Here is a 25,735-nt window from a genome sequence, read left to right on the forward strand (position 1 = left end):
TCAGCAGGCTGCAAGGACCTCACGTGCCTGTGCCACTGGCCCCCTGGCTTTGAAGGGACTGTGTGGGCAATCTCCCAGAACAGGACAAGCCAGGCTGGCCTCACCGGCCTTTATCACCCCACGCCCCAGGCCCCAGACAAACCCCTCCATCTTCCACCTGGCCTGCCGCTTCCCCCAGGCGCCTGGGGGTGTCTTTTTCAGGGCAGTCTAGTTCCCATAACACCTGACTTATACATACGGGGTGTTTAATAAGAGTTTGAAGAATAGAATTGAGTTTGGAATCTTTGTGGTCCCCTTCACCCCTAGCTCAACGATTCCCCCCCAGTCCTCATATCCCAAAGTCACCAAGAGCCCATTGGGGATTTGGAAGGTTTCTCCTATCGCAGCTTCTCTGGTTCTTATTCCTCCCCTCCCAGGCCCCTGCCCCTTCCCCCAAATCCATTCCACAGCTGCCTTTCCTCACCATGTGGCATCCTCAAAGACGCGGGGGTTTTGACATTGAACCTGACTTTTATCTGCTGTGGATTGGTGGAACGGTGATGCCGGGAGAGAGGAAACATTTCTGCTCCCCCCAGAACCCCCTTACACACACACACACACACACACACACACACACACACACACACACACACACACACACACACACACTCTCCCGGAGCCAGACAAATGCAGGAAAGTAAGACACAGCTGTAGGTCCAGCCACCCCAAGAGAAATGAGAAAGTGTGGAAGAAAACAAGAAGAAAAGGTGCGGAGTTGGGAGAGGTCAAGGGCCGTATTATTTGCAGTCCTGATGGGCACACAGCGCAGCTCAGGGATGCGGTGTTGGTAGCAGCCCAGCAGAAAAGGCTGACAAAGCCAACACCCACTGCCAGAGCCGCAGCTCTGCGGGGCGGCCCGACGAGCTCTGCCTCTGAACACCATTGTTAATTGACGGAACGGTGAATGTGCAGAAACCTTCACCCCCAAAATGCGATTAACTGACTGTAGCGTCCCTACTGACTACACTGCCCTCCCGCCCACAGTGACCACCCACCCGCATCCCCACCCCTGCCACTGCACACACAGCTTGGTGGCAGGCCAGGGGTGAGGTACCCTCCAGGGTGGGAGAAACAGGTTCATCCAGAAGGGAAATTCACCCAAGGATTTCAGGAAAAAGCCACAACGGGGATTTCTGATCCCCAGGACCCCCCCCCTTTTTTTTTTTTTTTTTTTTTTTTGGCGGTACGCGGGCCTCTCACTGTTGTGGCCTCTCCCGTTGCGGAGCACAGGCTCCGGATGCGCAGGCTCAGCGGCCATGGCTCACGGGCCCAGCCGCTCCGCGGCATGTGGGATCTTCCCGGACCGGGGCACGAACCCGTGTCCCCTGCATCGGCAGGCAGACTCTCAACCACTGCGCCACCAGGGAAGCCCCTCCTTTTTTTTTTTAAAGTTGCTGCTTACATGGATGGACCTAGAGATTATCATACTAAGTGAAGTCAGAAAGAGAAAGACAAATATCGTAGGAGATCACTTATATGTGGAATCTAAAAAAAATGATACAACTGAACTTATTTACAAAACAGAAACAGACTCACAGACTTCAAAAACAAACTTCTGGTTACCGGGGGGGAAGGGTGGGGAGAGGGATAAATTAGGAGTTGGGGATTAACATATACACACTACTATATATAAAGTAGATACCCAACAAGGGCCTACTGTCTAGCACAGGGAACTCTACTCAATACTCTGTAATAACCTATATGGAAAAAGAATATGAAAAAGAACAGATATATGTATATGTATAACTGAATCACTTTGCTGTACCCCTGAAACTAACACAACATTGTAAGTCAACTATACTCCAATATAAAATTAAAATTAAAAAAATAATAATGGTAAGAAACGACCAAAAAGAATTGCCTCTTGACCCACAGTGGATGCCTTCGACCTGTAGAAAGGAAGGTCAGCCAGTATCTGAGACTCCCTGGCCTCCGAGTTGCCCCAGGGCCCGGGAAAGAGGTCAGCCACACTAACCGTCCTGCTGTGGCCAAGAGCCCCTGCCGCGCCGCGCGGTTCCTGCTAAGTCAGAACGCGTTCTCCCAACAGTCTGGCTGCTCGGCAGGCCCAGGCGGCAGCGCGCAGCCACTGGCTGTGTGACGCTGGGCTGTGGGCCTTTGAACCAAGCACGCTTCGCTTCACTCTGAGTTGTCTGCTTGGAAACAGAGAACATCTTGGCCCTGGCGGTGAGCGATCTAAGCCCTGGTGGCAGGGGAGTTGAGATTCTCGGGATGAACGGCTGAAGGCTGCTAAGAATATCCAGCCACAGGCCCGACCACAGGCCAGTGAAGGCCCCACGTGGCGGCTTCCGTGGTCCTTCAGGCGTGGGAGGAGGGAGCTGACTGGGCAGCCGGTGCTCGTGGGGTCCCTCAGTTGGAAGTGTGTAGACGCAGAAGTAAAGAGTAAGGTTAAGTAACATTTTTAAAAAAATCCAAGAAGCCCATCCTGCCCCCAAGGAATGCGTAATCCCAGGAGGAAGGACGTCAGCCACAAGGGACTTAGAGCGCGTTACAGGTTAAAGCGAGGACAACCAAACAGAAGGGGCCGGCGGCAAGGCACCTCACATGCGTCTGTGAGGCTGCTAGTGTCAGAGAGCACCCACACCGGCTTCCTGAAGCCACATCAGGTGGGTCTCGTGGCCTAGCAGCTGGCGGCCTGATGGGGAGCCCGGGATACACGGTCCGTCCTCTACACCCCAGTTCCCACATCTGCAAAGCCAGGGATTCGGGTCACTGTTTCATAAAGGTTTTGAAAGGTCAGGTCTCAGAACTTCCGGACTTTGGTGCGTGCGCCCCCGGAAAAATGGACACGGGCACCAAGGCCACCATTTTTGCACTATTTCAAGGGGTTGCCCGGCCCCAAGCTGACCGTCCAAGGATCTCAAGCAAAGGTTCTGAGGTTTCGGCTTCGGGGAGGAAGTGTTCTTGGAGGTCTGGAGACGACTGGGAAGAGTTCAGGGATAAAGTGGGATGGAAGGAGGTGCAGAAATGAAATTTCTACTCCTTTATCCAACAAATGTGGTGAGTGGCAGCTGTGGGCAGGCACCGTGGGTGCAGACACAGAGGAAACACAGGGGTCCTGGGTCTTGTGGGACCGCCTTTCTAGCTGGAGAGACGAGCCCCTTCGGCTCCAGCCACACAGGCCGTCGTCGTTCACTTGCTCAAATAGTTCAGGGGCAGTCGTACTTCAGGACCTGCGCACTTACCCTTCAGCTGCCTGGAGCTCTTTTTCCCCGTATCCCCAGACAGCGGGTCCCCTCTCAGCTCAGAAGCCATGCCCGGGATGAGGCCTCCCTGGTCATCCCCGCCCTTCGCAGCCACGCTGCCCTGTTTCATCTTTGCAGCTCATATCATCATCCGAAGTTATCTTCTCTATTTGCTTTGTGTTTATGGTCCGTCTCCCTTAGCACGGGACCCTGTCAATCTTGTTCTCCACGGTGCCCTGGCGCCCAGGACAGTGCCTGGTATACAGTAAACACCCGTCAGAGATGGCGATGAACCAAATGAACTAATTATAGACTTAAAGATAGATTGCTGCGAACTGGTGAGGCCTGCGGTGTAAGGCTAAGGACCAGGTGGTTTGAGAGGGTGAAGCTGGGGGACTAACCTGGCTCGGGGGAATGTGTCTTAGAGGCAATGCTGTTTAGATAGAGCTCCAAATGACTAGGAAAGTGGGGTGGAGGGAAGACGGATCCGGGCAGTCTGCTGGGATGGCCCGGATGTGGGAAGGGGCTGGAAACAGAAGCTGAGAGCAAAGGTCTGAAGGGTAGGGCCTGGTGAGCTGACTGAGGGTTTTCACCTTCATCTCAGTAGTGAGAGCTGTAGGGGTACCATTGCTCTGGCTCCAGGGCGCTGTGCCCCCTATTACCTCTCTGATCCATCCTCCTGCTTTACACTCTGGCCACACTGGAATCCTGCTTGTTCCTTACACGCCGCAGGCACCCTCCCGCCACAGGTCCTTTGCACTGGCTATGCCTCTGCCTGCAACTCTCTTCCTCCAGAAATCCTCTGGGCTCCCTCACCTCCTTCGAGTCTTTGCTCACCTCTCACCTTCTCAAAGAGGGTTCCCCTGACCACCCCTGAATCCTGAACCCTTCTCCTGACCCCCTGCCCTCCTGCTGGCCCTTACCTGCTCCCCCCTGTCTTTCCTTGGTGTGTATCTGTCTACTGTCCGAGGCAATTTTTTTTAAGACCCGTTACCTTTATTGTTTATCATCCATCTCTCTCCTGCTGGAATACAAGCACCTCAAGGACAGGCATCCATTTTGCTCCCCAGGATGTGCTGAGTGTCTGGAAGGGCACCTGGTACCCAGTAGCAGTCGAGATTTGCAGGTATGGTCGTTGCTGTTGGCTGCTGTGCTGGAAATGGACGGCAGAGGGGCAGGAGCGGATGCAGGGGGCCAGTTAGGAGGTCATTGCCAGGTCTCAGACAAGAGATTGTGCTAGGCGGGCGCTGGATGCAGAGGGAATGGATGACTCCTAGAGCTGCCAAGGGGACAGAAAACAGGATTTGGTGATGGGTCAGGCTGGAGGAGTGGGGTGGTCAGAGAGCTCAGAGGTGACTCCCCGGTCCCTGGACTGCTTTCTGGCCATAACTGGGTGTCATGACCAGGTGGTGTGTGGGAACCAGGGAGAAGAAGCAGGGTTAGAGGAAAGAAGGGAGAGAGGGGTTCCCGGAGGGGAACATTCATGGGCACCAGTGGGGGAAAGGCTCACCTGTCTGGGTCCGCGGAGGCGAGGAAGATGGCAGGAAAGGCCGGATCAGGGGGCCTGGCCAACCGCTAACGCTGTGTACTTGCTGCTCTTGCGCTGGTATCCTGGGCCGTGGGCAGGGTGCTGTGAAACCTCCCCCTGAGCATGGCCCATCCACCTGGTGCACTGCTCTCAACGACTTGCTTCTATCATGGAGCAGAAAGTTCGCTTCCGTTCCCGTGATTTTAAACCGTGCTTCCTGGCTGTCTCTAGAAAAACCTCACTGCCCTGCCTCCCCACCCCGACTCCACCCAGAGTGTCCCCCGCTCTCCTGCAGCCGGCTCTCCTGCCCAAGAGCTCGCGTGCAATTATAAGCCGCCTCCTTCCCCAGTTCGTTTGCGTATTTTTTTATTTATTGTATTTTTTTTCTTTTTGGCCACGTCCCCGCGGCTTGCGGGGATCATATTAGTTCCCCGACCAGGGATCGAAGCCGCGCCCTCGGTAGTGAAAGCACTGAGTTCTAAGCACTGGCCAGCCAGGGAATTCCCTATTATATTTTTTATTTTGTTAACGTTCTATTGAAGTGCAGCACACAGACAGAAAATTATCTAAATCCTAAATGTATAGCTTGGAGAATCGTTACAAGCTGGGCACACCCGCGTAGCCAGCACCCAGGTCACGACGCAGCGTATTCCCAGGCCCCCCACCCCGAACTCCCTGTTGTGCCCCCTCCCAGGGGGCATGCCCCTCTCCGTTGTCCCCCTTCCTCCAAGGTCACCCCTAGGCTGACTTTTGACACTTTAGATTGGCTTTGCCCACTTTAAAACCTGAGGTAAATTGAGAGTGTGCTTTTGAGGCGGGCCTGCATTTTAAAATCAGTCTCCCTGGCGGCCTTGAGGCCGGTGGTGTTAGGTGCTGGAATTGATAAACAAATGAAAAATGGGGTTAGGAGGGAGTGAAGGCAGTTGAGACTGCATCTGGAGAGGCGGGCCGAGTTCTAAGAGGATCTTGAACTGTAGGAGGAGGAAGGAAAGCAGCTCACACCTGAGGGAGGGAGAGACCCCCTGCCTCTCAGCAGGACATTCTCCATGCTACCCTGATCCCAGAAGTGTCTCTTTAGCTAAAGATTAGAAAGGGTTCTTGCCTTAGGGGAAGAGACCATTCAAGTTCCATTGTTCCAGTGTCCGGGAAGATTTTTCTGTGTGTGTGTGTGTGTGTGTGTGTGTGTTTATGAGAGAGAGAGAGAGAGAGAGAGAGATGGAGAGAGGTATTCCTGGGAACCCATTTCTCTAATAGTAATTCCTAGGGGGCCTCATGCTAGATGGGCAGTACTGGCTTCCACCTGCGTGATGGTGATGATGGTGGCGGGGAGGCCTCAGAGATGGGCAGAGACATTTGAGGATTTTAGAATCCAAAGTCCAGAGAGGGTGAGTGACTTGCCCAAGGTCACACACCGAGGGAATCAGCATTAGAAATGGGATCTCTGTGCCCTCCCCGGTCCTTTCATTACTGTGTACCACCCCCTTGCTTTTCAAAGAACCTAGTGTTGCCACCAAAACAGCAGAATTACCTCATTTTTCTTTTTTTATAAATGTATTTATTTTTGGCTGCGTTGGGTCTTCGTTGCTGCACGCGGGCTTCCTCTAGTTGCAGCGAGCGGGGCTACTCTTTGTTGCGGTGCGTGGGCTTCTCATTACAGTGGCTTCTCACTGCAGAGCACGGGCTCTAGGCACGTGGGCTTTAGTAGTTGCGGCACGCGGGCTCAGTAGTTGTGGCATGTGGGCTCAGTAGCTGTGGCTCGTGGGCTCTAGAGCGCAGGCTTGGTAGTTGTGCCGCACGGGCTTACTTGCTCTGCGGCATGTGGGATCTTCCCGGACCAGGGCTCGAACCCGTGTCCCCTGCATTGGCAGGCGAATTCTTAACTACTGCCCCACCATGGAAGTCCCAATTACCTCCTTTTTGAAAGGCGTTATGAATTCAGTTCTATATGTGGAACGGAGCACAGAGGTTGTGAGTGGGCATGACATTATAATTCACGTCCCACTCTATTTATCTTTGCTGGGTTTTGTGTATTTTTGGAAGCAGCCTTAAATCATTATTGGAACAAAGTAGGGAGAAAAATAATAATATATAATTACAAATGAGGACTAGACCGTATGAATCCTATTAATTGCCTTCCCTGCCATCCTTAGTTTGGGTATTTTCAGAATAATTAAAAGATTAGGCTTTCATTGGTGGAGGTGGTGGGTTAGCACTGAACCCTAAACAGTGGCATCACCTACTCCAGGGATGGCCCCGTGCCACCTGCTGCCTGGGACGCTTTCTGAGTAACACCAAGGGCTGTGCTCCAATCTCCAAGTATTTACTCTCTGCTGAGGAGAAACTCTGGCAAAGGCTGTGAAATTAAACCCCAAAGCCAGGGAGAAGCCGAAGAAAGGAAATAGTCAGTGGCGCATTAATCATTGTCGGCGGAGCTAGAGCAGAGGACAGAGGCTGGTTTGAAGAAAGACAGAACCTGAATTATCTTGGAGCTCGATCTTCCCTCCTGCACGCTCCCTGTGCCAGCAAATAGGGCAGGAAGGTCCCGGCGCAACCACTGGCATTGAACTGGTGAGGGCATCCGCCGACTGGCCAGCATGCTTTGTCAAAGAGACCAGGGCGGGGATGTGACCACACTCCGTCACGGGGGTCATCCCAGAGCTTCTGCTTACCCTGAACAGGCTGCATCTTGGAAAGCGACAGAACACGAGAGGCATCTCAGAGAGACCTTTGGGACAAATTCACTGTCGTCATGTCCTCAGAGGGCATCGTTGGCATGCCAGCATGCAGTGAAGGCCATTTCCTTTAGATCCAAAGGGAGCACCCAATTATGATGCGCCTGTGGAATTGGCAGAGTCATGACGTTGACCACAGGTGCCTGGAGAGTTGGAAAGACTGCGTGGATCAAAGTTTAGGCTCTAGGAATCAGGCAATGAGTGTCCAGGCAAGCAGGCAAGTTAATTATCCTCTAAGCCTCAGTTTCCTCATCTGTGAAATGGGGATAATAATAGTACCTTTATTATGGGATAGTGTGCCCATATGTGAAATGAGATTAGTAATGCATATAAAGTGTTTAGAACTGTGCCTGGTGGATAGTGAGCTCTTAATAAATCCTAGCTATTGTTCTCCTAAGAGCTGAAAAGGGCTAGTGGCCCTCCTCCTCCCCAAATTCAAGAACTTCAGAGGGGCTGTGTCGAGGGTTCTCCCAATATCCTCTCTTCCCTGCTTTAGCTCTCCCCATGGTAAGAGCAGAGTAATCTTTATCAAAGCCCAAAGCTGGGAAAAACGTTGCCCAGAAGTCTGAAAGGGCAAGGTGGTTTATAATCTCACCGAACGCTGAGCCATAATTTAGTACTGGTGGAGGTGCAGACACTTTCCAAACAGAGCTAGACAATCTACTTGTTCTGGGGAGGAAGTCCTTCCCTTGAACTTGGCCCTTCACTTTTTCAAAGCTTACCTGAGAGGAAGGCAACTCTTCACACAGATGATAAATTCTTAGGTTCCCATGGTGAACACAGCACATCAACCAAGACCTGCTGATCCCAGAAAGAAACAAACTCCTTTTATGATATTTACTCCAGTTGGCGAGTTGTCAAGACGACCCCAGAGGGACAGGACTGGAGAAGCTATGTAGGATCTGATCCCAGAAATAGTTTAAGGTTTGGGGGAACAGTGCATATGCGTGGGAGACAAACAATTACTCTACTGGAAAGAGCCCAGGTTTGGAGTCAGGTAGAATCCCCGTCGCCAGACTCAGTTAGATTAGCTATATATTTGGGGAGGGCAATTGTGAGCTTCCGTCTCCTTAGCTGTATAATGTGAATCATAATACTTAACCCATAGGGTTATTTTTGGGGCTTTGGTGAGGTAACTTGGGAATCTACCTAATAAAGTAACTGAAAAGAGCGAAGGCCCTCAATAAACAGTAGCTATTTTTATCATGGAGGAATTATTCATCCTTAAAAAAGACTTGCTTTGCTATCAAATGCATCCTAATGCCATAGTTACTGTTCAAAGTCAAACGGCGGCATGGGATTGAGAGAAGAACTCCAATTGCCCAAGGTCACCTGTGACCAGAACCCACTCTTCTGGTTTCTAAGGGTCTGGAGAAGAAGGGTGGTCTCAGTCTTTTGCCACCAAGTAAGGACCAAGTGGTTGGCAACAGGCAAAATACTCTAAGGAGTTTTGGGCTCTGTCTTGCTCTTCTTGGCTAGGACGTCCCTCTCTCACCTCCTGGGGCCGATATTCTGTGGCACTTAGCAAGGATAGGAACGTCCAAGGCCCGCCCTCAGCGTGCACACCCAGGAACCCTGGCTCCTCTGACAAACGCCTGTATACTTGCATCCCATGCTGCCATGAGCCTCCCCAGGCGATAATGGCTCCTCTGCCCTCATGCTTTACTCTCCTAATTTCTTAGGTCTCGATCCTCACCAGAACTACAGAGCTACTCCCTGCAAGCCCGGACACCCAGCTTTTCCTGAAGCACATGCCCGTAATTACCTTACTCTTTTTTTAAAAAAAAAATTTATTTATTTGTGTATTTTTTTTTTTGGCCAGCTGCACCAAAAAAAGTGATTCATGTGGGATCTTAGTTCCCCGACCAGGGATCAAACCCGTGCCCCCTACATTAGAAGGGCGGAGTCTTAATCACTGGAAGGCCAGGGAAGTCCCTTGTTTTGCTCTCTTGAATTTGGTTTCTTCTCTGGCCATGATATAGAATATTGATTACAGTTAGCAAAAACGTATGAAGCATTCACTGACTCATTTACTGTTTATCAAGTATTTGGGGGGGCGGAATCCCCTGGTGGTCCAGTGTTTAGGACTCTGCACTTCTACCGCAGGGGGCACGGGTTCGATCCCTGGTCGGGGAACTAAGATTTCACGTGCCGCGTGGTGAGGCCAAAAGTAAAAAATAAATGAAGTGTATTTTGAAGCATTTATATGTGCCAGGCGTTGTGCCACCAATGTGCCACAAACAACATTATGAGAACGGTATGTTTGTACGTGTCCATTCCGGGATATTGATGCAAACTTAGTACACAGTGATGGCGCACCCTGTCCTTACAGAGCGTACAGTCTTGTTGGGGAGATGACAGCCCAGGGAGGAATGCTCAGAGCCTATTAACAACAGGGGCCATATGTGCTGGCCCTCAGAGGGTGAGGCTGACAGTGGCAAGCCATGAGGTGGCGGGGATCTGGAAGCCTTGTTAAGGAGTTTGGGTTTTGTTCCAAGTACAGTGGGAACTAGTGGGGTAGTGACATGTGACATGCTTTTTTTTTTCTCAAAAGACTTTGTAGCTGCCATGTGGAGGATGGGTTGGGGGAGGGTGAGAGTGGCAGCACAGAGAACAGTGGGACTAGTAAGCCTGTGTGCTAACCCAGGCAAGAAGATGGTGCCCTGGCCAAGGTGGATTTGGGAGAATGGGAAGAAGTAGGTTGACTGGATAGAACACTTGGAAGTAGAATCGGTTAGGCTTGCCATCAGACTGGAGGAAGGCGAGGTGGGAGGTGAAGGAGACAGGTCTAGAATGACCCCTTCCCTCCCACCCCCAAGATTATGCTTTAAGCCCTGAAGTGGCTGAGACATTTTCTGCCATAGGGAAGGGAATTGGGACAAAGGGCAGGTCCCAAGGGACGAGCAGGTCTCTTTTTTAAGGGACAGTTTGTCCTGCTTGCCACTCTTTCCCCAGGACCTGTTGCAGGGCCTGACATGTAGTAAATACCCCAAAATATTTGTAGATTAATTGGTTTCTTTAAAAATTCAGTTTTAGGTAGGCTGTGAAGCAGGGTGACAAAGAATGTGGACTCTACGGCTGACTGAGTTTGAATCTTAGCTCCACCATTTTCCCAGTGACTTTGGGAATGTTCTGTGACCTCTCTGCCTTAGTTTCCTCATCCGTAAAATGTGGATAATAATTCTACCTGCCTCAGAGGGTAGTTGTAAGGATTAATCATTAATTTCTAGGAAGTCCTTCGAAGAGGGTTGCCAGCACTCTGCAGATGTTCACTATTGTTATCATGAAGCTGGTCATAGATGGCCAAATTGAGATGTCAGGTCTGCCGTTTGATATGGGGGTCTGGAACTGGAAAAACAAATTGAAGGGTTATCAGGTCATCAGCAAGTAGGTGGTATTTAAAGCCATGAGCCTGGATGAGATTGGGGCAGGGGGGAGAGAAGGAAGGACCCAGGCCCAAGGCAACTAGTATAGCATAGAGAAGAGTCCAGAAAGAGACTGAAAGAGACTCAGAGGTAGGATGCAAACCATGTGTGTGTGGTATCTGGGAAGCCAAGAGCAGTTCAAGTGGGGAGTGGTCAGGGGTGTTGAGTGCTTCCAAGGCCAAGGAAGGCTTGACCCCCACCCCCTGCATCCCCGCCCTCCAGCAACAAGGAAGTGGCAGGTGATCTTGAGCCCTTTCTGCAGAACAGCTAGGGAGGGTGGAGGTTGAAGAGTGTGGGTTGAAGAGTGTGATAAATGAGGCATCTATACAGTGAAATTCCACAGGCCTTGGCACAGCCAGAGCCCATCTCCAAGTGCTGCTATAGAAAATGATCTGTAAGATGAAGCAATAAGTTTTATAGGTGAGGTAGGGAACACCTTGTGCAGTGTGTTCCCATTTCTGAAAATAAAGAAAGGGGTGGTGAGGGTGTTGAAGATGTTTAATCTTCCCCAGCAGTGTTGAAGATGTTTAATGTACCGACAGATATGTGTCTGTATCCCCTAAACGGTGAGGTACTCAGATTGTAACGTACTATACACACCCATTCTGCACGTTATGGTTTTCCCCTAACAATAGACCTTGGGGGTCGTTCCCTATCAATAGTGCAGAGCAAATTTTTATTTTTTAAAGAGGTACAGAATGTTCCCTTGTATGCATGAACCATCAATGTCATTGCTGGACATTTAGGTTGTTTCTAATATGATGCTGTTACAAACAAAGCTGTAATTTATCCCAATATCTTCGAATAACTTCAAAACGAGCTGAGTTTTAGAGGGCACACAAGGTAAGGAAATGGAAATACTAATGGACGTAGACACCTCTTTTGAGAACTACAGCTGTGCAGGGGAACGGATAAATAGGGAGCCGGGGAAGGAGATGTGGGGCTAAAGAAGGGCATTCTAAAGATGGAAGACGCTTCAAGGGAATGAATACAACAGAGTAATTCAATAAAGAGTGCACGGGGGTGGGGGAGGGAGGCAGTCAGGAAGAGCCTCTGCCAGTGATATTTTAGCAGGTGTAGGAGGATGACTTAAAATGGTACGAGGCCCTGTGCTGAGTGCTGTGGGAACAGAAGGTTGCATGAATGGACACAGGCCTTCAGGAAGGTTCCACTCCAGCAGGGAAGCTACAATGTTTCACAAATCGGTTGTGATATTGTTAGAAAGTGGTTGATTCTGTTACTGAGGTATAAAGGTCTATAAACATCCCACTGGGTGCCTGCTGGTGGAATTTGCTCCCACTTCCGGTGATTCCCTGGGTTTTTGATAAACCATTAGCTGGAGGAGAGGAGAATGATATTTTGCCTGGAATGTGTGGATTTTCCTATAGGGATTAAATGACATGCACGCCCTGGAAGGCTGAAAGAAAAGGAAAGGAAAGGAAAGGAAGGAAGGAAGGAAGGAAGGAAGGAAGGAAGGAAGGAAGGAAGGAAGGAAGGAAGGAAAGGAGGAAGAAAGGAAGAAAGGAAATAAATAAAAATCCCAAGAAGAATTTATATTCCTGATGGCTTTGCTGATGGTCGTGTAAATTGTATATTTAATCAAAGACACTCGAATGTCTCTCTCTTTTTTTTTAACTATTGAAGAGCCATTTAAATGTCAACATAAGTGATTCCCTCCCAAATAGTGCTGTTTATACATTACTTCCCCTAATAGACCATAATGATTCATAAGGAGGCATTTCGCGCCTCTAAATTGTAGGCCTATTGAAATATAAATTAAGATGATAAATAATTTGACCTTACCTGAGAGTACTAAGTATTTACATATGTCAAATACGAAATTACCCTGAATATCAGGGTCCCTAAAAAGGCAGCCTTCCTCTCCTGGCTGAATTCAATAAATGAAACGGGTTTAAATATCTCCTTTAGAGTGTGGAGAAAAGAGAGGGGCAGACACAAAAGAACGGGCCGGGAACCCGGCCGTCCCCGCCCTCCAGACTTCGCCTTGGCCTGGGGGCCCGGGCCCCCTCCCCGGGAGTGCAAGGCGGGTGCCGGCCGCCCCCGCGTGCCCCGCGCGCCCTCTTCGCCCCCTCCTCCCGCGACGCCGCTGGAGTTTCTAAACATGGAGTTTCTACAAGAACTTTGCCAGGCCGAGCTCGCCGCCCTCCCGGATCCCCGCAGCGGGATTCACCGAGTCGGCGGCGCCGCGCGGCCTCCCCGCCCCCACGCCTCCGGGGAGCCGCTGACCTGGCGGCCTCCAGCTCCGCAAAGCCGCTCCGCCAGGTTCATAACCCGAGGAGGTGCGGAACCTCCCGGGCCCTGCGCCCCCGCCCGACCCTGCCAGGGCCCCGGAGGGTGGCAGCTGGGCGCCCTCGGCGGGACCCAAGCCCAACCTGCCCGCCGGGCCTGTTTGTTGGCGGCCGCCTGAGCTTGGGGCCCGGGGCTCGGCGAGCTCTCCGCTCCCCGGACCGGGGCCGAGCCGCGGGGGTCGCCGAGGCGGTGGAGGGGCGCAGACCACGGAGGGCCCGGGCTGGGTGCATTGACCGCTCGCGCCGGGTTTTTGTTTTGTTTTGAAGCCGGGCGTGGGGGAGGGGCAGCACCTTGTCAATGAGAAATTTCCTGTTCGCAAGACTCTGCTTGCAGAGTTTCTGTCCTGCCCTTGAACTGACAAGTGGATCTCCGCAGCGCGAGCCCCCGAGAGTTCATCCAGCCGCGCCGGGCGCGCGCAGGGGTGGGGGCGGGGGCACCCGCGCCGCGGCGCCGAGCCCCCGGGAGCCCGGCGGAGCGGGGCCGACGCCTGCCCTCCCGGTTCCCGGGCGCACCCGTGAGCGCCCAGCCGAGCGGTGACTAATCTGCGGCTCTGGGCCTCTTGGCGCGCAGCCCGGGCTCGCCTCCCTCCCCCTCGTTCCATCCCCCTCCCCGCCGGCCTCCCGGCCCCGCCGCGCCGAGCTCCGCGGAGAGAATCGCGCGGGCCGCCGCCGCCGTCGCGTTCCCGGGAGTGTGGGAAGCGGGTCGAGGCAGGCGGCTCCCGAGCCGTCCCTCCGGTCGCTCTTCTTCGACCCAGGCCCAAGTGTGCGTGTGTGTTTCCTTCCCCGTAAGCACTTTGATCAGCGTTTCCTCAGCGCCGCGGAGGAGCCAGGGCTAACTGGAGCTTTTAACCCCCTGCGTGCCGCCCCACGGTGGGCTCCGTGGGGAGGGTGCCGCTGGGAGACTAGTCGACACGGGGGCGATCGGTTTGGTTTGGCAAGCCAGTGTCTGGAGGAGCCCGACCGGATCCGAAGAGCTTGCCCAAGCGCGGCAGGCTCTCCTGGGGAGAGCAGGCCGCGAGGCCCGGGGCGGCTCGTTAATGTTCTAGCCTGCCCGGGGGCCGCACAGTAACCCGACCTGACAGGCGAGGCGAGGTGCGGGCTTGAAAGGCCCGGCAGGCGGAGGCTTCTGGAGGGGACCTGGAGGCCCCGGGGGGACCCACTTTCACGCACCCTGTCTGCTGGCGCGTGGACGGCTCCCAACCCGGGGTGGGGGCCTCGCTCTCGCCCCGCTGACTCGGTTCTGGCCGCCGCTCCCTCCCCTGGCCAGGCCTCGCCGGGGAGTTAATGATTGATTTACTGGCTCCGCGCGGCCGGCGCCCTCCCAGCTATTTGTCCAAGCTGAGGAGTTGCTGGCGAGCAGCGCAAAGGCCGGGAGCGCGGGGGTCGCCCGGGAAGGGAAGCCGCGCTGCTGACGGGAACGAGCGACCACTTGATTAGCCCCCACCGAGCGGCTCTAGCCGTGTCCGGGGCGAACCTGCTGGAGGCCCGGGCCGGGCGAAGGGAACATTGGGAAGCGCCACACGTAAACGGGTTGGCAGCTGGTGATTAGGCCGCCCAGTTTTATGAGTCATAATGGGTCGCCCGCCTGGCCCTCAGCCTGCTCGCTGTGGACTCGGCGCGCCGGGGTCCAGGCGGTGGACCGTTCCGGGCCGTGCAGAGGGGGATGCTCTGTGGGGGCTGGGCCGCCGAAGGCGTTGCGCAGGATTTCCTCTCATTCCTCGCAGAAGGCAACACAAACACCCTAAATCAAACCGCTCCGACAACCGAGGGCTCCACACAGACACATCAATAAGAATTTCGCCTCCCGCGTTCGAACGCACTGAAACACTTGTCCTATTTTTATGCAAATGACACCACACAAATAGATCTCGCAGGCCCGGGAGTGGGGCGAGAGGAGGAGGGGCGCTGCCGCCCCAGCCTGGGGGCTGTGAAGGGAGGAGGGAGTCCCAAGCCCGCACCCCGGGACCCGCGCCGACTCGGGCACAGCGGGGCTGGTACTGGCCAGGCGGCCCGCCCCGCGCGCAGTGGCTCCCTGCCAGCGCCGCCAAGTCGGCCGCGTCCCCAGGCTGCCTGCAGAGGCGGATTAGGGAAGGAGCGAAGCGAGCCTGTGACTAATCGCGGGGCCTCGGACCGGAGCACCAAGGCCATGTGCGACTGACAGGATCGACACTAGCAGAGGACACGGCGACGCCTCGCTTAATTGCAGGCTTAAAAAATTGCCGCCTGAGCAGCTCCGGTGCGGAGCCACGGCGTGCGCTCTGGGCTGGGGAGCGCGCCAGGGGGACCTGCGCTCTCGACCGGGGGAGGGAGGTTTGGCGTCTCCTGGATCGAGGGACCCGGCCCTCCTGTGCGTTCCCCTCTCTGCAATGTCCCCCCATCCCGCTTGCGGACCGGGCTGTAGCTGAGCCGACCGGTAGAGTAAGATCCAGCTCCCAGGCCTAGGTTCCTGACCCTTTCCCCCGTGGGGCCCACCTTCCCCCTTCTCTCCATAGATCCTATAAAAGAGGCTATACAGTTGGAGGTGAGAGATTCCAACAAACCCTTAATATAAAAACCACACACGCGAACCACTTTCTTCTCTTCCCTCCCCTTCCTTCTCCATCGGCTGATACAAAGCCCCGAATGACCAAAGGGAGGGAGAGGCAAGTCAAGACTTCAAGGAGCGAGGTCACCGAGTGCCAAAAACTCGGGGCCCACGGACACGCACCCTAGGCTCTTCACCCCTGGTCACAGTCCCTCTAGCCCAGACCTCCTTCCTGGAGCGCTGAGGCCTCTCAGGGGGAGAAGGGGGGAAGCGTTGGTAGGCCGACTGGCCTGTGTGTAAGAGGGGAGGGGGGGGAAGGCGGGGTGGCGGGGAACCCAGCGAGAGAAGTTTCCACCACGCTCTGGTCGGCTGCTGCCAAAATCCCCGGGCCCCTCCCCGCCCGCACCGCCTTCCGTTGCCACCACAAGTTTGGTTTAACGAGAGCTCGGGACAAAAGCAAACGTTTTCTATAGACCCCGAAAACAAAAGGGAAAGAGACGCGCGCGGCGGCCGAGAAGCGGCTGCTAGCGTAATGGTGCCGGGCGGACAGCAGAGCATTAGAACTGCAAAAGCCTCGCGGGCGGGAGGAAGTGCGAGGCGGGAGGCGGGAGCGCAGGGAGGGCGGGCGGGGGAGGGGCGCTGCGCCATGTTTCCGTGTCACCCGCCGAGTCGCCGGCGCTGGGCTTGGCCGCCGGCTCCCGCCTGCCTCCGTAACAGCAGAAAGCGTGCGATTAGCAGCCAGACAGGCGGGGACTCCGGGCCCGCGGGGCCGCCGCACACGCCGCCCGCGGCCCGGCCCCGCGCCCCCCCGCCCGCCGGGTAATCATCCTCCTCGCTGCAGCGCTGTGTGCACTCTCATTAGAGCAGGGAGGCTTTTCTCTGCGCACTCGCTCGGCTCCCGCTGGCAAAACAACGCCTTCCCCGGCCGGGCCCTGGGCCAGGAGCTCCGGGGAGGGCGGGACGGGGGAGGGGGGGTGAGGCAGGGCAAGCGGCGCAGGTCATCTCGGCTGCCCGATCTCCTCTGGGCACACAGGAGATGGGGAGGGTCCATCGGCCCTGCCCACGCCGCGTGGCAAAGTCCGAACCCCGTACCAGTGCCGCCATGACCTACTCTTGTCCCCCGCCGGAGGCTAGAATGGGGGCCGAGGGGAGATGAGTGTGTCTGGTTTGGAGAGCGGGGGCGGACACCGGGAAGACTCCCAAAACAGGTTTTGCCCCATCTATCTTGCGAACGACCTCCTGAGGCCAGAAGCTGGATCCCAGGGGTGGCGGCCCTTCGACCCTCAGGGAGACCCGCGTCCCCGAGCTTCGGGCTTGATCGCACAGAAAGGGTGGGAGTTGGGGGCGGCCAGGGCGCGGCTGCGCCTGGCCCTGAGCTTCGGAGCCCCATTTTCTCCTCCGCGATCTCTGCACACAACAGTAGGCAGCCTCTCCCGGCACCACGCGCCCAGCTGCAGGGCCCGGGAGCAGGTGTTCCTGCCCGGCCGGAGTGGCGGCTCCGCGCCCCTCCTGTCCCAGCTGCCGGGGGAGCCGCGTTGATGGCGGTAATAGAGGAAGGTCCCGCTGGACCTCTAGAAGGGTCCTCCGGGTTTAAATGGGGATGCCCCAGGGCGAGGGCGGCCGCCTGGGACTAGGAGGGATCGAAGGTGACGCGCGACCAGCCCTCGTCTGGAACAGCCCTAGGGGCCAGCGGAGGCCGCTCGGGGCGGCGCAAGGGCTTCCGGCCCCGGTGACTGCGGCGGCGGCGGCGGCGGCGGCGGGGCGGCGGGAAGTTCCCGGGGCGGCCGCGAGGAGCACCCTCCCCTGGCTGCCGCCGCCGCGCAGCTTTCGGAACGGCGCCCTAGAAGCCTCTTGGCGTCTGGCAGCGCCGCTCTCGGCCGGCGCGGGGATGGGGGCTGCGGGGTGGTCCGGACCCAGCCCCCCGCAGGGCGGGGGAAGGGGGGCCGGAGGCCCCGCGGGAGCTGCGGCGCGCCTCCCTGCCCCCGCTCCTCGCCGCCGCCGCCGCCGCTGATATGGCGGGCACGTGAAGCGCAGCTCGGCGCCTCGGCGCCAGCCAGGGAGCGGCCTGCCCCGCCGGCTCAGCTTACCCGCGGGCCCAGGAACGCGGAACCGAGCCCGGCCGGGCCCCGCAGAGCCCGCGCCCCCGCCCCGCTCCCAGCTCGCCGCGGCCCCGCACCCCCTCCCCGCCCGCGCCTGGCCTTGGGGCCGCGCCAGACTGCTCGCCCGAGGGGAACTCAGGCTGACTAATGGGACGCGTGTGGGCCTTACGTGAGGCCCGGCTGTCAGCGGATGCCCGTTTGCTTGGCGCCTACGCCGGGGCCAGGCTTTTCGCGGAAGGGCGACAGGAGGGGTTTCCCCGCTCGGCGGTTTCGGCTCCCCGGGGACTATCCGGCCGCGGCTAGCCCCGGGCTTTAGGTCGTGCCCGGAGAGGGCAAACTCGGTTTGCGCCCAGCGCCGAGTTGCGAACCCGGGATGGGGGGGTGAAGAAGTGGGAGCTCGGGAGCTGTAAGCCGGAGGTGGGCGCAGAGGTTCATCAACTCAGCCTGGGGCGCCTGCCTTGATGTTTGCGATCTGGGGCCAGCGGCTGGGCTGGGGGGGAATTTACAGGCCGCCCTGCGGGCCTGGAGTTCAATACCGAAACCTCCCTCAACAAATACAAAGTCTTCCGGAAACCCCTTGGTGAGATTTTTGTGCGAGAAAAGAATTTTATAAGACTCCCCGAGAGTCCGGTTCGGCTGAGAGTTCTCGGGTTCCGGGGCGCATGACGCCTTTTCCATCCTTTACAGGGGCCTGTAAAAATCAGCAGAGTTTCTTATTATTTCGCATTAACAACCGCTTCGTGTTGACACAGTTATACGATCCTCCCAAATATAACTACCTGTTTAGTTTTAACACACGAGCGCGATGGTGAAACACAAACAGCGACCAGGAACTCAGAGAAGGAAAGCCCGGCTGCGAGGCTGGGGTTGGATGCAGGATAAATCCTCATCACGCATCCCTGGTTTTATTCACCCTAATTACACTAGTAATCCTGCCCCCCACGAGAAAGCCTGAAACCCTGTAGTCGAGGTGTGACTTTTCCTGGGGAGCCCCGCGGATGGGGAGGAGTTGCTGGTGTAGAGAAGGTGAGTTTTAAATGTCAGTTCCAAATGAAAATGCTTTCCTTCAGCCTTTTTCTTTTTTTGATGCAGTTTTCGAAAGGAGCATTTTTGTGAGATAAGAAGTGACCGATCAAAATCGCTGAGGGGAGGTTGTAAGCAGCCGCTTTGCCTCAGCTTAGCGTTATCTTATCTTTCACACTTGCATGGCGGAAAAAAAAATTGGCTTATCTTTATCCCCACCCCCTTCTCGCCTTAATTGCTAAAAAACACTGGTGTGTTAAACGGGGAGGAAGGAGGTCTCTGGATTGTCGGTGGAAAGGGAAGATTCAAAAATGTGGGCACCTGGGGGGAAGCCGGGGTAGTAGGGTTTATTCTTTCCCCCAGGCCTTTCTTTTTAGTACAACGTAGAAGGTCCAGTCCGGGGTGGAAGGCTCGATGGCCAGATTTAAAAAAACAAAAATCTGGGGATGGCCTTGGGTCGTGTGGCTTCCCTAGGCCTCACTTTCTCCGCGGTGCATTTACCAACCTCTTCTCCCCTTCATCCCTCGGAAGCTAGCGATGGGTCTCGGGTTGAGGCCTCTCACTCTGCCTTCATTCTTACCCCCCCCATACATGTCCCCCCTTTGGGGAGGGGGATGCAAGGCTGGGGCGCACGGCCTGCTGGAAATCATTAAAATATATGCGAGTGTCTGCAAACACACACTTTTAAATCATGGCGTTTCCCCTCCACGCTGGTATATTTAAACTCCAGAGCGAGCTGGATCTCCTCCCTCTCAGTCGTTTGTCTGTGTCACCGACAGGCCGCTAATGGCCGGGCTTCCAGGCGCTGTGCATTATGCATTAGCCTCCTCCCTCCGCCGCACACAGAAGGTTCTGTCAGGCCTCGCAAAACAAACCACCCTGCGCACCCCACCCCACCCCCCCGCGCTCGCGGCCGGGGGCTGCGCGACTGCCAACGTGCTGGAGACGCCGGGATGGGGGGAGCATCGCGGGCGAAGGCCGAGCAGATTGGACCCGGAGCGGGGAGGGAGGGAGGGGGGGAAGTGCAGCGGATTAGGCCGTTTGGAATCCCCAGCCCTGCGCTAGCCCCAAGCTTTGCTCCCTGGCTGACCTTCCCGGGGCAAGCGCCCCGCGCCACTCACCTCTGCGCCCGACTTTGTGGTGGCCTCAGAGGTACTTAGGGACAGGCCAGCGCCGCGTTTTCATCTGCTGGGCGGTACTCCCTTCCTACCCCGAGCGAGGGGCTGGCGGAGCCTTCCAGATCCCTCCAGGCCCCGGGATAGTGCCCGCGAAGGGGCTCAGGGTGGTGCGTGTCCGCAGGGGGCCCGCGGCCACCGAGGAGGGAAGCTGCAAATGAAACGGCTCGGGCGGAAGGCCGCCCTGCTGGGTCTGCGAGCGAGGAGTTGGTGTTCTCCGCCCCCTCTCCCCGCGGTTCCCACTCGCTGACCCCGACTGGGTAGAGTATGAGCTGGAGGCACCTCGCTAAATAAGCAGCCGGGGCGGGACGTGGCATCTGAGTCTATCTACAGGCGCATCCAGCCCAGCTCGGTGGCTTCGAGGGCTCTTAAGCAGGGGCCAGGTGGGGCGCAAGACGGGGCCTCCCCAAGCCGCCAGTATCTATGCTCGTTCGGCTGACATCCGTCTACCCAGCAAGCCCCTCAGTGTCGGCGGTAGTTCACCCACCGGTGCCTGGTCAGAGCCTAAAATCTAGCCCAGACCAGAAATTCGGAGAGGCAGTTGCTACCATGTTGGGCCTGCCGTCTGGACCCTCCCCCCACAAACGCCCCGTAACCGTTCAAAGACTAGACAGAAAGAGCAACTGTCTTCAACCTGGAGACCTCTAAGTCTAGCAGACTCCTACCAGGGAAGGCAGCTACCTTTAGATGTTTCCAGATAAGTGAAATCCCTGGGACAAGGATGCCTTGTGCTTGGAAGATGGGCCAGTGGGTCTTCTAAGTGCCACTTGGTAAGCCCAGAGCTCTTTTACAAAGTGACCAGGGAAGACTGTCATTGTAGGTGTTTGTTTTTAAAAATAGTTAACATGAACAGGCTAGCTCACACTATATAGAGTAAAAATGCATTCTCTGTAATCACACAAATCCCACCTATTCCGATCACCAGTGGCATAGACATGAGAACAGCCTCCGAAGAGCGCCATCGGGGCCTACAGAGCTTTATGACTTAGTTCCTGCAAGTATGTTACAAACAAACCCCGCGCACCATGTTAGGGTCCCAGGGTCCCCCAAACTCCAGGTAAGAACCGCACCGCAAGATGCATGGCCTTTCCCCTAGGCCTTGGGCGGTGACTGAAGGTGTGGAAGAGGGCCTGGCAGACCTTACACAGTCAGCCTGGCAGGAAAAGGGCGACCAGGCTCCAGGCCTGCTCCCCGGAAGTGCCAACCTGCTTGTCCAGTTGCAGAGGCTGGATAGAATCCGCAGCAAGAGAGCGCCCGAGAGCCATAGGTTATAACTGGGAGACCCTTCCCAGGGGACAAGAGGCAGGTGGGAGAGGAGCGGCCCTGCGGCTCAGTTGGAAGCACCTCGCCATTCTGTGCCTATTTCTTTATTTCTTCGCTGCCTGTGCGGCCTCCCCTCCCTTGCGCTCACTCGCTGGCTCTCTCCCGCCGCCTCCTCCTTTGCTTTCATTGAAATCCTCCCCTTGCTGAGTGCCGAGTGTAGCAGCCTGACCCCCAGGTCAGCTCCTGAGGGACTCGTGGGAGGGCAGGGGAGGAGGGAGCAGGAGTGGGCCCGCACAGGCTGCAGGCTCCACGGTGTCCCCACTCCCGGAGCCCCTTCCCAAGTGAGGACACATGGCTTCCCAAGTGAGGACTGCCATTCCTGAGCTTTCTGCTTCTCCTCCCTGGAATAATGCCAACTAACCGGGCCAATAGGTGTAAACTCCCTCCCCCTCCTCCACCTTAGAGCACCTCAGGAAAAACTCACATTTTAATCCCCAGGGAGTCATGAACCCCCTCCCCCCCCACGTACATTCATGCCTCTTAGGACTGCCTTAATAAGATATTTTTTAAAGTCCCGCAGAGTTGCAAAATATATCCCTCGGAGATGGAAGAGAAACCTTTTAATCCCACCAAGGATACCACGGAGGCAAGACTCCTTAAAAAGTGTGTGTGTGTGTGTGTGTGTGTGTGCGTGCGCGCGTCTGCCCGCGCGCGCGCGCGCGCGCATGCTGCAAATTACGTCAAAGGCGAATTTACTGGTCTGTTTGTCTCCAGCATCAAATTTCTCCCACAGTCAGCCCTCCTCTGGCCCCTTCGCATTTACGGCACCGCCCCCCTCCCCAATTCATTTTAACTTTTAAAGTTAGACAAACAGGCCCCTTTGTCAGCAGCCCCGGGAGGCCACAGGACTCGGAGAGGCAGCAGACTCCGTGTTTTAACTTGGTTCCTGGATTTTCCAAAAGTTCTGGACGGTTACACGCAACTTTCAACTCCGGGAAAAGCCTGTGCATGGGGGGAGAGTTGGGGAGGCATGGGAAGGGGAGAGAAGGTGGCCGGGCATGGGGCCAGGGTCTCTGCGGTGGCCTAACTGAGCCAGAAGAGCCTGGCACGGCTCCGCACTCACCCAGGCCAGCTCTCCCTCTCGGCCCACAGTGGCACAGCGGTCTCCTTGCCTGGAACCGCATTCAGAGTGTTTCCCCACAAATACCCAACTTCAGCCTTCCCGGTTATTTTAGATTTGTTTTGAATAAAAGGAGTTGCTTCAAAAAGAAATGTTGCTACAACACACAACCAGAGGCCTTTTCTCCAGCTGTGTCTGTAAGTTGCATGCGTTCAGTCTAATAACTTTTAATGTCTGGCCCTAAAATGTCTTTATAAAAAATAGCTTTACAGCATAATAGTCCAGGTGTCTTTCTGCTTGTTACCGGAGATTAAAAAAATGTGTGGGTTAGCCTTCAGAGACACCCACCTCCAGAGAGACCAGGAAGAAAAAGGCGTACATTCCATTATGCAGGCACGGGTCCTGGAAGCCGTGGCGGCCCAGCAGGGCTGGGAACTGCTCACAGGGGCACTTGCCCGCCTGTCTTTTGCATCAGTTGTTTTAAGCAGCCCTGGAGCATGAAGATTTAATTCTGCCCGAAGTTTCGGGTTTCAAACGGTAGAGATGTTTCACTTCTGCTTTGAAAAGGGCTGTTTTTATAACTATGTACTGAGAACTAAAACAGAATAAATAAAATCGCACCTAACACCAGTCCTGCAGTCAGTATTAAGTCTAATTTTTTAAAGGGATCTGCTAGCTAGAGCTGATTTTGGCCTTGACCTTGACTTAGTAATCAACTTGAGATGCTCTTGATTATTTTGGCATGGAGACGCTCCAGGATATTTTAAAACTTTCCGTGTGGAATTTACAAGCCACCTCCATTTCGGATTGATGTTCTCATCGAGCCTGCACCATCTTGTCCTTAGGCAGAAAGAGACTCCCCCACGTTCAGCATCAAAAGAGCCTATCCAGCAACGGAGTGGGGTCACCTCTTGCGGCGGTGTCCGGGCCCGGTTAGGCCGGAACACCCCTCCCCCACTCCCACCCCTTCCCGCCCGCTTCACGAACTGGGGCTTCTCGGCTCGCCCTAGAGGCTCTGCGCTCTGGGGAGGCCGGAACCTCGCCTCTCCGCTTCCCCCTCTCGCCTGCCTGCCCCTGCCCTCCCCCCGCGCCCAGCGCCGCGCCGGGTGCGCTGGAGAAGCTCAATACGTGTCAATTGAATTGAACTGCTGCGGGCGCAGGCTGTACGCCGCCGCCGAGCTCCGATCAGCACGACGTTACCGAGTGGAAATTTATGGAGCGAACGGTGTAAGCCAAAAGTTGCTCCCTGCCAAGGAAAATAAAACGCGGGAGATAATCTCCCGAGGCAGGGGTGAGGGGCCAGGACAGACCCTCTAATCATCTGAGATGCAGACTGTGAAATGCCCGAGAACGGGGAGAAATTCTGGTGGATCTCCACTCCCCTGCCGCCCCCACCCCCGCCTCCTTGTGCCCCACGGGCTGCCTCCTCCATCCCCCGCCTCTCCAAACAATTCCCACACAATCGAAACGTCCGGGGAACTCGGGCGCGGAGTTCGGGCGGAACGGCCACCGTTGCCCAAGGTGGTGTTTTCAGGTAGCTCTTGACACCGAAATGGGAAAGGGCTTCTCCGGGAGGAAGGGGGGACCCAGGGTGTGGATGGGCACCGACGCGCACTCGCCAGGCTCTGCTTGGTCTCGGAGGGGACGCACGACCGAGAGAGCGCAGCGCTGGTGGCGAGAGGAGGCAGCGGCGGCTGCCGCTGGGGTTTGACAGCTTTGGCTGAGCCGAGTGCTAGGCGCTTTATGGTAATTGCGGTCCTCCACTGGCCTTCTGGGTAGCGAGGGGAGTCTCGGCGCGCGGCTGGGAGAGCCGCCCCCGCCGCCCCCCATCCCCTCGGCTCAGGATCAGCGGGCCGCCCGCGCCGCCGCCGCCGCCCAAGTCGGTCTCTCGCTCGCCCAGGACGCGCGCCCGGGCGGGGTGTGCGCAGCCAACTCGGTCCGAGCGGGGGAGGGGAGGACAAGGGGCGAGGGGGACGCCACCCAAGTGGTCTGGGGTTCGGACCCAGAGAGGTGAAACGCGCCGGGAATCGATGACGGTTGGGGAAACTCGGGCAAACCTTTCTTGGGGAATCACGCCTCCGAAACCCCACCGCCCAGGCGCCGCAACGGAGGGTGAGCGGAGGGTGAGCGGAGGCTGGGGGAGCTCAAACTTGCGAGAGCTGGAGGCGGCGGCGGGCGGGCGGCTGTCGCCCGAGCGCTGCGCCTGCGGGGGGAGGGGAGGCGGCTGCTGGGAGGGAGGGAGGGAGGGCGGGCGGGCGAGAGGGCGGAGGGAGGGGGAGGAGGAAGAGGAGGGAACCAGGGAGGGGGGACGCGTTGGGATCGCGGCGTGCGGCGGCAGACGGAGCCTGGGCTCCCAGCGGCGAGGTGAGGCAGAGCTACGCTCCTTGCTGAACGCGGACCGAGCTCGGCGGCAGCGGGGAAGACGCGCCGGAGCCCAGACCGCGACCGAGAGCGGGAGCGAGGCGGCAGCGGCGGCGGAGGGGGAGCCCGCGAGCTGCCGGGCGGGGAGCCCAAGCCGCGCTGTCGCCGCGCAGGGAAGACTTGGCCAACACACTCACACACACACATTCACACACCCAGCCCGAGCGGGCGCTCGCGGCGAACCGTCAACATGGCGCTGGGGCTCCTGCCCGAGCGCGGGCGGCAGCAGCGGCGGCGCGAGAGCTGCTGAGCCCGGCCGAGCCCGGCCCAGCCGCCGGAGCCCGGAGGATCGCGCGGGGCTGTCGCCACCTGCCCGGAGGCTTTGAGCCCGCCCCGCCCTGCCCCGCCCCCACCCGGCCCAGAGCCCACCCCTCGGCGGGGCCGACCCCGAGGGCAGCCGGCTGGCAGCAGACGGCGAGGGAGGCGAGCGATCGCGGCGCCGCGAGCGGGTTGCGGGCAGCGGGGGACGGCAAACTTTGCTGTTCGCCGCGCTTCCCCGGCCCGGCCCCTTCTCCCATCGCCAACGTCGCCACCCCACTTTCCTCCAACCCCGCACACCTCTCCCCACCCACCCCACCTCCCGTCGCTCCTCCTCGCCGCCTCGACTCTGCTCCGGGGAAAACTTCAAAGCGCCGGATCGCAGGCTCCCTGCTTACTCCCCGGCCGGGGATTTCAGGTCAGTGCCCGGAACACCGTTCCCCGGGGAGGCCGCGCGGGCTGGCGAGCGTGCGTGCGGCGGACTGCAGTCGGCCCCCTCCCTCGGGGCCCAGAGTAGCGGCGGGTGGCTCCTCTGACTCTCTCGCGTACCCCTCGAAGCTTGTGCCTCGCGCTTCACTTTGGCTGCCTTGCTCGCTTTCGTTTTTATTTCCTAGCT

At 57.0% G+C, this 25,735-nt stretch overlaps 1 protein-coding gene and 1 long non-coding RNA gene across 12 annotated transcripts in view; one reads left to right on the forward strand and one right to left on the reverse strand.

Annotated features, from left to right (window-relative positions):
* Positions 1-25,735, forward strand: part of BCOR (BCL6 corepressor) — a 116,216-nt gene that overhangs the window by 45,073 nt on the left and 45,408 nt on the right. For 4 of the 9 annotated variants that reach the window (XR_004524557.2, XM_033849988.2, XM_033849984.2 and 1 more), the window contains exon 1: positions 24,779-25,537. The exons of 3 other annotated variants lie outside the window; for them this stretch is intronic. The gene's annotated coding sequence lies outside the window, so the exon portion shown is untranslated. Of the gene's footprint in view, positions 1-24,778; positions 25,538-25,735 lie in introns of those variants that run through there. 2 more of the 9 variants (XM_033849990.2, XM_033849992.2) reach the window with 1 other exon arrangement.
* On the reverse strand, positions 1,498-13,773 carry LOC109551289 (uncharacterized). Of its 3 annotated transcripts, XR_012329169.1 has the most exons (5): positions 13,528-13,773; positions 10,694-10,850; positions 8,225-8,300; positions 4,753-7,755; positions 1,498-4,521 (listed from the first exon to the last, which is right to left on the reverse strand). It is a non-coding gene; the product is annotated as an uncharacterized lncRNA (long non-coding RNA). The 3 variants fall into 3 exon arrangements; XR_012329168.1 differs by having other exon boundaries at positions 1,498-7,755; XR_002178017.3 differs by lacking the exon at positions 10,694-10,850 and having other exon boundaries at positions 1,498-7,755; positions 13,528-13,771.

Source organism: Tursiops truncatus, chromosome X (assembly GCF_011762595.2).
Source record: "Tursiops truncatus isolate mTurTru1 chromosome X, mTurTru1.mat.Y, whole genome shotgun sequence".
Lineage (NCBI taxonomy): Eukaryota > Metazoa > Chordata > Mammalia > Artiodactyla > Delphinidae > Tursiops > Tursiops truncatus.